The sequence below is a fragment of the Marmota marmota genome, unplaced genomic scaffold (genome assembly GCF_001458135.2).
Source record: "Marmota marmota marmota unplaced genomic scaffold, marMar, whole genome shotgun sequence".
NCBI lineage: Eukaryota > Metazoa > Chordata > Mammalia > Rodentia > Sciuridae > Marmota > Marmota marmota.
The window spans coordinates 5,341,522-5,353,017 of record NW_026000075.1 but is presented as its reverse complement, the minus strand read 5'-3'; the positions used below and the strand labels follow the sequence as shown (position 1 = coordinate 5,353,017).

At 37.2% G+C, this 11,496-nt stretch overlaps 1 long non-coding RNA gene across 1 annotated transcript in view; it reads left to right on the top strand.

Annotated features, from left to right (window-relative positions):
* The first annotated feature begins 390 nt into the window (after positions 1–390).
* Positions 391–11,496, top strand: part of LOC125620056 — a 28,331-nt gene continuing 17,225 nt past the window's right edge. The window contains exon 1 of the long non-coding RNA XR_007351644.1: positions 391–539. This is a non-coding gene — a long non-coding RNA (uncharacterized LOC125620056). The remainder of the gene's footprint in view (positions 540–11,496) is intronic.

Below are 11,496 nucleotides of genomic sequence, written 5' to 3'. Positions count from 1 at the left end.
TTAGAAAGGATGGCAAGTTCAGTCTGGAATACTTTGTATTTGTACAGCACAGGGGGACAGGAATGACTGAAGTGGTACCACCAAAACCAGAGGCTACTTAATGAATATGAATGGTGCCACTTGAAAGCTAGTTTTTAAAGGTCTTTAAAACAAATTCTTTGTTGATCGACCATCACACACATCCACCCCCTTAGTCACTTTTTTTCATTTGCCTACTCTCTTGCTTGCTTTCTTCCTTTCTTTCTACCTACTGTTTTTTTTTTCTTCTTCTTCCTTCTCTCTTTTTCTTTTTTTAAACATTGAACAATAAGTAGACTATATCCCAGTTCAGGTCAGAATGCTTCCCAAATTGAACCCAGCATTTTGAATTAGTGAAAGACAGAGCTTTTAAATAAAATATTAGGTAATGGATGTACCAGGAATGAACTAAAAAAGATGCAAGCTTTTCTTCCTGATTTCAGCTTTATTCCCCAGTGACTCTTGCTGAAGGAAGGTCATGAGCAACAAGGCACCGGCACATTGGATCCAGAATTGCTAAAGTAAGTTTTCTCCTCTGGTGGAGTCCCTGGAGGACGCAGAATCTGGCTGAGCTGTTCAAGGTTTCATATTCTTTCCGTAAGTAAATTAAATCGTGAGCACATCTCATCACAGGGCCTACACAAAAGCCTCCTATACCCTTTTGGCAAAGCAGTGTTTGAAATGGAGCTTTCAGGAATGCTAAAAGCCTGTCTCCTCCAGCCATCTGTGTTGGCTGGCCCAGCTGCGACCATGGGAGGGCCCTGGGGGTGGCAGGGGGCGGGGAGGCAGGGCCACCATGGCAAGTTTCATCCATGTGGGAGCCAAATCGAGTCCAAATGAACGCCTGTCAATGTGTTCTTTTTTCTCAATAACTTGATGTAATTCTTTCCTGCAGAAGCCAGAGATTCTCTCGGATATTTGCATGGAGAGAGTGACTAACCCTTTCCCCCCCAACTTTAAAAGGGCTTTAAGTGTGAGTATAAATGAGTACAAATAGGAAAGTGTTGGGAAGATACTGTAGGGAAGCCTTCTATGGCTCTGTGCACCTATACAAATGCAAGCTTAATTAGAAAATCAATCTTGCTGTCCGGCTGATTGATTGCAATCCTCTGCTGGAGGTGGGAAAGAGAGCCCACTCATGACGAGATAATTTTTTCCTATTACTAAAAGGAGGCCTAATGTACATCTCTAAGCAGTTCAGCGTGAAAAACTTGTTAAAAACACACCACCTTTTCCCTCTCAGTAATTGAATCTTTGGGGGAGGGGAGAAAGATGAAAACAGCAGTTTGAATTCTGTGAACTGTTCCTGGTTTTTTTCCTCTAAGGATACCTCAGTTCCAAGAGGTGATCTAATAAACTGCCTTCAAAGAAATGGAAGTGTTTTTATAAGGAGGAGGGTGGTGTCTGCTCACCACACCCACAGACTGACTTAGGAGAGAGGATTGACTTTGGTGGAGGAAAGATTCACAGCCCTAAATCATGAGTTCACACTTTCACACAAAGGTCACACATTAACTCCCCTGCTCAGGTGAGGAAGCAGAGGTTCCAAGCTTGACCTGACCAAGGCCACATGCATATGAGTGGAGGAGCCCAGGGAAAGGGCTCTCTGCCCTTAAAACCTTTGCATTTACCACAAACCATTTGGCTTCATAAAAAAAAAAGCTACCCTGGTAGGTAACTGTCTGTTTTATTCCTCTTTCATCTTATCAGTTCTTTGGCATCCTCTGATCTGCTTTTAATGCCCCACTTTGGACATTTTCTTAATTCAGAACATAGGTCTTGATTGAATAGCTTTCTCCTGCTTCTGATCTGCTCTCTTCTCTCAAAAATGCAAAGCATTTCTGCCTTAACTACAGAGTTCCAGCCACGGAGTCTGTCGCTTTAACTCTTTTCTTTTTCATTTGTCATTTCACAGATCAGTATAATCCTGCAGCTGTAGCTCTCTTCCATTAAAGATGATGTCTACTGATTTTTCTTTCTGGGGGAAAAAAAAAAAGCCTCTTACAAAATGCCTGCTCAACTCTGGTTGGAAGGAATTTAGAAATTTCCTGGCTCTTAGGATACCCAAGGGGAGCGGGGATCCAGGTCTAAGGGTCCCTGAAGAGTCTTCCCACATTGCTTAGAAACACTTTCTTCAGATTCCTTCCTTCACCCCAATATCTCAGTTACTCCCTAAGCTCTCAGCCCCTCCCCCAACCCACATTGGCTCTTACTTTTGAGCTAAAAAAAAAATATTCTCTCTGTTTCTTCTGAAATTTTGCTACTTGATTGTTTCATGTGCTCCTCCATGTGGAATACATTTGTAATATTTAATCATTTCCAAAAAGCCCACAGCCAAGACCAAGCCTATTAGTGAAACGGAACTCGAATTCCTTAAGCAGGGTTCATTGTGAACTTCATCTTATGAGAAATACAGTGAGGCTTGCTTATTTAAAAAAGAGAGATTATTTGTTGCCATGGTCAAAGATGGTAAGAATGATTACATTATGAAGAGAGTTTTAGATCTTATTTTAGGCCTTCACTTTAGCTTAATGAATTTATTTATTATATGATGCTTTGACTATTAAAATGAATCCTTGGAGACAGACTCAGAGAAGATATCAGCCATCATTCAATCAAACCTATCTAGCTTTGAAAAAGCTGATTAAAAAAAGAAAGAGTCTGATTAGGGGATATAACTTCTCCAAGATGATGCATGAGGAAACCTTTGACTCATAAGAAAAACATGTATTTTGTAGGGGGCTCTTATTTGAGGTACCCACATTTTTTTTTCACTCTGTGATCCTTCAGATGAGGTGCTAAAAGGTAGTGAAATGACTTAAATGAGGGAAACAGAATGAAGATGAATTACTAGCTCCAGAGATCTTGAGAAATACGTGTGTGTTTAAAGGGAAAAAAAAATCCAAACAGAGCAAAAAAAAAATGTCTGTGTAAATATTCTGTGCATTGTAGACTTTTACCACTATTGATGTGAAACATAGTTCACATATTTTTGGGTAAAATACAATAATTATTATGACTCTGTTTTCTAGGCCAAAGGTCACATACCCAACACAATTTATAAATATGGACACTGAGGTTCAGAGATAGTAGATCACTTCCCTAAGTCTGTACAAATAATTTAGGATAAATTCCAGAGAGCATTCCATTCTATCTGATTCTAGAGCTCATGCTCTTCACCTAAGCAGAATAACCTTGTATACTTATGAAAAGAAAAACAAACTTGAGCGGAATAAACCTGCGGTATTTGAATTTGACTTTGTCTTGGAAAAATATGTTGGCTAAGGATTTACCCAGAGTAGTCAATTGTTAAGCTTTGGGTAAGGAACCAGCTGAAAACTGCTGATGGTTTGGGTTTCATTTGCTTCCAGGTCTGGTAAAGCTCATGAAATTCTAGTTAGAAGTAAGTAATTTCAAATAAAAATAGTCAATTAAAAAGTCAGACAACCATTGGAGAATTGTAGTTTTATGCACTATGGATGGTATCATGTTAAAGATTATTCCTGAAAAATAAAGATAGGATAAACATTCTCATGTCTTTAATTTCGTCTATAACTCAGGCCCCACAACAATTTCATTTACAATTCCTTTTTGTGTATGTATTCTTTATTGGAAAGTCATGAGGAAAGACTATGTAAGTGTCAGTGCTTAAGAAACTGCTATGGGCGGTCAGACATGTTAATGTTTGTTTTCTCAGTGAATTTCCTATCACCAATGAACACGGCAGGAGGGATATCACTGCTCCTATTTCACAGACAAGTAAACCAAAGCATGGAGATGCTACAGACAAATCCAATGTCACACAGCAAACGTTAGCAGGATTTGGGTAGCACTGCTGGATCCAAAGCCCAACCTCCCTTCAGTTTTCATTATAACACTGTATTTCGTGAATATTTTCAGTGACTGTTCTACACGTACCTTCTTGTAGAAAAGTAAGTGGAGGACTGCGTGATTTGGGATGAGAGAGGAAGCCAGGTAAGACGGAGTCATTATAGACTTCACTAGAGATTTCATAAATAGCCACAATTGACAGATTTCACTGTGGACAGATGGCAGCTTTGGCTGGGATCCGCTCCATTCCTCGAAGGTAATTCGGCACTGGTGTCGGTCTCTCCCACACTCATTTGGACTGGCTCAGCATGGAGTGGGATGTGGAGGACTCATCTGCTTGATGTGAAACTTCATATTTCACAGTGGAAGAACTGAAATGAAAGGAGAAGTAATACGCTTTGTATATTCTTCTTTCTTTTAAAAAATATTGCCACAAAGGGACTAAGAATTATGTAGGTTGAAGAGAAATGTGCTTGGAATTCCTATCTTCTTTCACAGATCATTGACACTTGGGGTCAGCACAGACCCTGCTTATTTTGAGATCAGATACACAGTTGATAAATGCACTGTATTTTAGGCTTGAATTAAAATCATTTTTCCTTCCAAACACTTTCGAATCTATTTGGCCAACCGCCTTTTCATTTTATATTCTTGTTTATTTAGAAGAAATATAGTCCATATGTTTCACATTTATTTATACTTAACTCATCAAAATGTTATTTGGCATTAGGTATTTGATGTCCCCTAGAAAATTCTCAAGGTGCTTTTGATAAGATTTAGTTTTTATATCTGGGAAATAATGATATGTCTGGAGAAAAACATGGCTCCCAGTGGGCCCTAGGTCAGTTCAGAGCTCCATTCGAAATGGTTATGGAAGGCCAAGTTTGGAGGAGTACTTCTGTGTAATTCATTACTCTCCAAAACTGCCAGTAGAGATTGCTGGTTAGGGGTTGCTTGACTCCCAAAGCAGCTTGGTTTAATGTCTACTGTATAGCCACAGCTGAGCTGATTGATAGGTAGACTATCCTACTTATCAAAACGTGTAGTATGTTTTCAATATAAACCTGAATACGAAGATTTTACTGCATAAAAAATTAAAGCAAATGAATTAATAAATGATATTGACAACATACATATCAAGAGCTATATTGAATATAAAAACATTATTAATATATGAAAATATATATTTCAATACAATAATGTGAATATATCATTGGAAAAATAGACACAAGGTAACCATACATAAATAAAACAAACCACATGTATGTATATGAAATTAGTGTAAATATGTTCAGTTTTATTTACAGTTAAGTGCATACCAATTAAGATAATAAGGATATGCGATGTTTTAAACTAGCAAATTGGCAAAACAACATCAAAATATTAAATACTATCAAGAGATTTTGATAATCTGTTGGTTGGAGTGTAAATTGGTGTACTTACTACTATGAATCAACATTTTTAAAAAGAGTTAATGTCCTTCAAGACAATTTTTCTTTTTAGGAATATATCCGAAGTTGAGGACAATAATTTATATGTGAATGCATTTATTGCATTTCTATTTTTAATAGTGAAAATAAAAAGTCAACATTTCTAATAATAGAGTTAAATAAAGTAGGGTACATTCCATATACTATTCTCCACTGATGTCACATTACTGAGTTTAATGTCATGGGAAAATGCTATTAATATAAATTTTAAATAACAGAAAATATATCTCTACTATATAAGCCCAATTTATAAAAACAAAGTCAGACATGTAAATGCATGAAAATAAAAAAAAAATCAGTTTACGAGGACCAATTAACCAATTTTTAATGCTTGGCAGTGAAAGTATATGTAATTAAAATTTTCTTCTTTATAACTTTCTATATTTCAGTAATAAGCATCTATTAGGCTTACAATCCTAAGACACAATAAATAATGCTTATAGTGACAGAATTTTCTAAATTTTCAGCAGGCAAAATGTAATATTCATTAGGAATGGAAACAGTGATTTGGGGGCTTTGCAATGATGATGAAATAACTAACCCTTCTTTTCTCTCCTACATTCTCCTGGCTGTAGCATAGCCATCCTTGAGAAATAGTCTCTGTGTGGAATATACTACCATGTCTTCACATTAAAATGATAGTCCAAAAGAAAAAGATTTCATGCTGTTAGTGAAAAAAAAAATCTGCCCATAATTAACGTCAGAAGAGTTTTCTGATTGCTGAATATAACCTGCTTGTGAACTTCTTTAGATACTCTGCTCTTCAGTTTGAAGGCTAAATAATTTTTTGAATAAGCCCATTATCTTAACAAAACATCTTTTCAGAAGGCATTTTCCCATGAGGTTAGACTTGATTGGCTTGATTTATCTATCTCATTAGGTAGAAGGGAGTTTGGATGCGCAGAGGAAGAGGATGCGGTTGAGGAATTGGAAACCTATCACAAATATAATCTAGTCTGGAGAGGCAGCGAGCTGTGTGGGTTGAGTGAAGACCTGGGCTGGCATTTTAGTCCTGCCATTTGGCAGATGTGTGAGCTTGTGCAGTCATGTGATAGCTTTTGTTTTGTCTACCTTAAAGGGTTCTTGTGAGGAATAGATGTAATAACACCTGTGAGTTATTACTGCTGTCAATGGCACTAGAAACTGGACTCCTGACTAACCTGGATCCTGGTGACTTGGGCCTAAAGGGGTGGAAATGTCCAGTGCAGGCCTTCAGAGTTGTCCCCAGAAGTGTTTAATTAAGCCTAAGAAATTTGAATGTTGTAGCTTTGTTTGTTGGTGGCCATGCTCTTTAAACTCTCTGGAAATTGTGAAAAACAAATATTTCTTAAATATATTTTTATTATTCACATGTTTACAGTAAACTATCAAAGTAGTGAGACCTATTTTCATAAGCCACACATCTGTTTATTTTATGACCATATTACATCTGATTGTACCTTCATTAGAACACAAATCAATCAGGTGAAATATAATATTTGTGAGAAAGCTGTATAAGCTCTTTTATAATATGTTTATAGTTTTGAAAAGTTAGAAAACGATCCTGTTTATGGAGGAACCGTACATTCTCAGACTCTGGAGCTATAAGTGGATAGGCTGGGAGACAGGGACTCTCTTAGGAAGGTATAGGCACCATTGGCAGATAACCATCCCCAATCACATGTTTCAACACATGATTGGGGTTTAAGCTCCAGACAGTAGACTTTAGCCAGCCTGGGCAGAGATTCAAAGAATAAACAGTTTAAGTTCATGAAATGACTGAGACATTTTTAGAAAATAATTAAAATTATTTTTCTTACTAACAGACTGGAAAAAGCAAAGGTCAGGCACCCTCAAGGAGACAGTGGCAGGCCAGACATAGAGGGAAAACAAGGACCTTTTGATATTGTAAAAGTAAGTTAAATTTAGACTTAAGGAATTACTTTTTGTTTTTATTGAGACATTATCTTTTTATACTAAGAAAGTTATAATAAGTAATCTGTATTTTCTAAATAAAGACTAATTTTTATGTAAGAAACCTTAAGTGGGACATATTTATCTTATTCTATTGATAAAAATGTAAATGGAGGACCCATTGGACAAAGGACATTATATTAGTTCATTATAAAGTTAGTGACTTTATAATAATAATAATCAGAGACAATTAGGTGGGACTGAGCAAGACTATCTTCTGAAGAAGAGGAAGGCGAGGTGGGGAAATACAGTTGGGGGCAAGCTGGCATGGGAAATCCAATGCCTGAGTAGGGCTAGAAGGGCATCATTGAGGGTGGCAAGCTGTGACACTGACAGCAGATTGGATACATGGGGGAAACTGACCATCTACATAAATACTGAGAATAATGGGAGTCACCCACAACTCACACCATTTAAGAAGAGAGTTACAAATTTCGAAAAGTAGAAAAACAGAATCAACCAAAGTGATATAAGATAAGAATTAGTATGAATTTATTGTTTTTTATGACAGAGTCAGAGAGACATCATAGAGAAAGAAATATAGATGAATATATGTACATATAGATAGATAGATAGATAAACATAGAGTTTCCCTTCATACCTACAGTGTTGCACCCATGAATTTAGCCAACCATGGATAGAAAATATTTGAAAAAAATATCGTATCTGTACTAAAATGTTTAGACTTTTTTCCTTGTCATTATTCCCTAAACAATATAGTATAATGACTGTTTATGTAGCATTTACATTGTATTAGGCATTATAATTAATCTAGAGGTGACTAAAAGTATATGGGAGGATGTTGTAGGTTATATGCAAATACTACACCATTTTACATATAAAGAACTTGAGTATGCTCAGATTTTGGAATCCACCAAAGTCCTGAAACCAGTTGCCCAAGGATACCAAGGGATGACTGTATTTTCTATCTCTGGTCAACAAGTAAGTCCTGAAGTAGTAACACCACAATCACAATAATCACCCTTTGAGGCTAAATCTTGACTTATAAATACTACTCTGTATTAAAAACAACCTTTGTTTCTTGGAGAATTGGCTAACACTAGGACTGGGGAGGGGAAAGCACAAGAATAGCCTAGAAAACACTTCATGTCCTAAGACAAGAGGAATGAGGGGAACACAATAAAAGGACACATGAGCCTCTTTGAAGGTAGTCACACAAATCTAAGATAATTCAAGCTTCAAAATAGATAATGTTAATAAAGTATTATAATTCACTGAATGAAATGAGATACATAAGTCCATAATAACATAAATAAATCAATGGATAAATAAATTGTGAGGAATGAATGATAGCTAATAAATGTGAGAGGAATAATGACATTAGGAAATCACCAGTTGGCAATCATTCCAGTAATAATTAAGCCAAAAACATCTATAAATTAAAAAGTCAGGGGATGAAAGTTTGATGAGAAGATATTTATATAGTCTAAAAGAGTGCTTCCTGTAAAATATTTATGTGTTAAGAAGAAAAAAAGTATAACTTTTAAAGAATTTTGGCAGATAATATCTTAATCTAATCATCAAAGCTAACTTTATAGAAAAGGGACAAAAAGCAATTGTAACTGCCTGATAAGAAGACCTAGAAGAACTTCTGCCAAAGATGTGTATCCTGAATCTAATCATAATGCAACATCAGATGAACTCAAATTGAGGGACATTCTACAAATAACTATCTTCTGTTTTCAAAAGTATCAAGGTCATGGATAATGAGGGGGAGATGGAGGAAGTATTTCAGATGGAAGGACACTAAAGATATTGCCAATTGTTTGCATCTGCATCGAATCCTTTTGCTGTAAAGGATAAGACTGGGAAACCTGGTGAAAATTAAATGGAGTAGTGATGAGGGATCCGTGTTGAATTCCTTGTTTTGATGTGGTTATGTAGGAGAATCTTCTAGAAAATTTACACTACTTGGTTCAGGGATTATAGGGCAGCATGTGGGCAATTTATACTGAATTGATTCAGGACAAAAGATGTCTCTACTCTTGAAATTTTTTGGTAATTTTACATTATTCAAAATAAAATTACCTTTAGTATGAAAAAGAATGTAGAAGAAGTGGCTCCTGCCTTCAAAGATGTCAGTGTGTAAGAGAAGGAACAAGACACTTGAGATGGAACCAGCAGGGCAGAGGGGGAACAGGCTGGTGACAGGGACACAGCCTGGGCTCTGGAGCCAAAGTGTTCATCTATTGGTTGTGGTTCTGCCTTTAGCAGGAAGGAGACCTTAGGGTGATGATACACACTTTCTGGGGTCCAGTTTAATCCTCTACAAAAACAGGATGATAATGGTATAAACTCATAGGGCAGTTTTAAGAAATATAGAGCACCTGGTAGATACATAATATTTGATAGTTATTATTATCATAACAGTTATTATTATTAGTTATGGGTGAACAAGCTCATGGTTATTTGCATTCAGACAGCTATACTTTTAAGTGGTTCTGCCACTTATTATGTGACCTTAAGCAAGTTTCTCATTTTCTTCCCTGAGATTCAGTTTTTTCATTTAACTATTGATAATAGTCATCTTAATAGTATCCATTAACATGGTGGTTGTGAGAATTAATTGAGATATGCAAAATATGTGGTACTCATAAGCATGCATCGGTTATTGCTATATAAATTCAAGATGAAATATAATAAATGCTACAAGAAAAATGGCCATTCTGGGGAGAAGGAAAACCCATCTAGGTGAAAGGATGAGAGAACACTTAGGATGCACAGTTCCCCAGGACGTTTGGGAGACAGTTTAAGGGTGCCAAGGCTAGACATGGGCCATGCAGTAGGAAAGCGGGGAAGGGATATGTGGGGAAGGAAGCTGGGTCGACGGTGCTCTCTCATCACCAACAGAGAGTAGGCAAGGAGGTTTTACAGGTGTCAGGGAGATGCCAGCTGGCAATGACCTTGACTCTAGAGGACACTGGAACAGGCATGTGAGGTGGGTGATGAAATTCTGGGAGGGAATGAAATTCCCAGGAAGGACAAGGAAGGAGTTCCTAGGGACTGAACTTGGAAAGACACTATCATTTAGGAAGCACAAAGTGGGACAAGGAGAGTATAGAGGAGACAGGCTGGTGGGTGAGCGAGACAGGGGTGAAGGAGTCTGGCCAGTCCTGGCCAGAGGCAAGAGATCAGCTTGGTTCAGAGAAACAAGGCAGAGAGTTTGAGAACAAAGACTGGGAAAAGGATCTGTTCTTAAGCATTTTGTTAGATCTTGCTGAGTTGCTAGAAGGTAGAGCAAAAACCAAATTCCAAGGGCTAGAGGCAGGGAAGACAGTATCTGGGTAAAGAGGACAGGACTTGGAGATTTTTTTAAAGGACACTATCACAGCAAAGGCAGATTTATAACAAAGCTAGCGAGGCCTCCCTCAGGACCCCCAGGCTCCTATCTCAGGCCTGGGCAGTGCTTTTGCAGGGCATGTGGTCTATAAAACTTCCCAGTGTAAGACACTTAGTCAGGGAAGAGCACCCTTTCTACTCAGGTATTCCTGACTGGAAAATAGAACAGCTGCTGGGCTTTCAGGCTTCAGTTTAGGAAAGCTTGAATCAGGATTTAAGGGAACACGCTGCATGCTTTGCATATGGTTAACATGTATTTAAGGTACTATTCTCCCTCCACCCACTAAGCCAACTTGCCCAGCACTGAAACCAAGTATGGATGTGTCTTGATACCTGGCACTTGGAAACTGCGGGTAGTGGAGGTGAAGGTTAAAAATGTACTGAGCCGGGAGCTGGTATGTGGAAAGTCCTTCCAATCATGAGATGTGTAAAATTACAAGTAGAAGATCCAGTTCTTGTCTAGTCTCAGTCAGAATGCAAATCGTCTCCTATCAGATAAGGTGACCCAAAACTCATAATATACCACTGCGATGAGACATCAATGACAAACTGGTTAATGGGTGTTGTCAGTTCAAAGAAGATTTAAGATTAGTCACAGCACATAAAGACTTGAAATGTTCTGAAATCTTTCAACTCAGATATGAAAGAAACTGGATGAGAAATTTTTACAAAATGAAAAATAAATCCCACAGATTTTCAGATAGTTAAAACCTTTTAAAACTATAAATATGTAAAATTTCTTAAAAATTAACTAGAGTGAAAGGCAAGTTGAATCCTTTCTAAATAAATAAACAAACTAAGAGAATGCAGCTAAAAAAAATTAGGGAAAAATGTTAGAAACTAG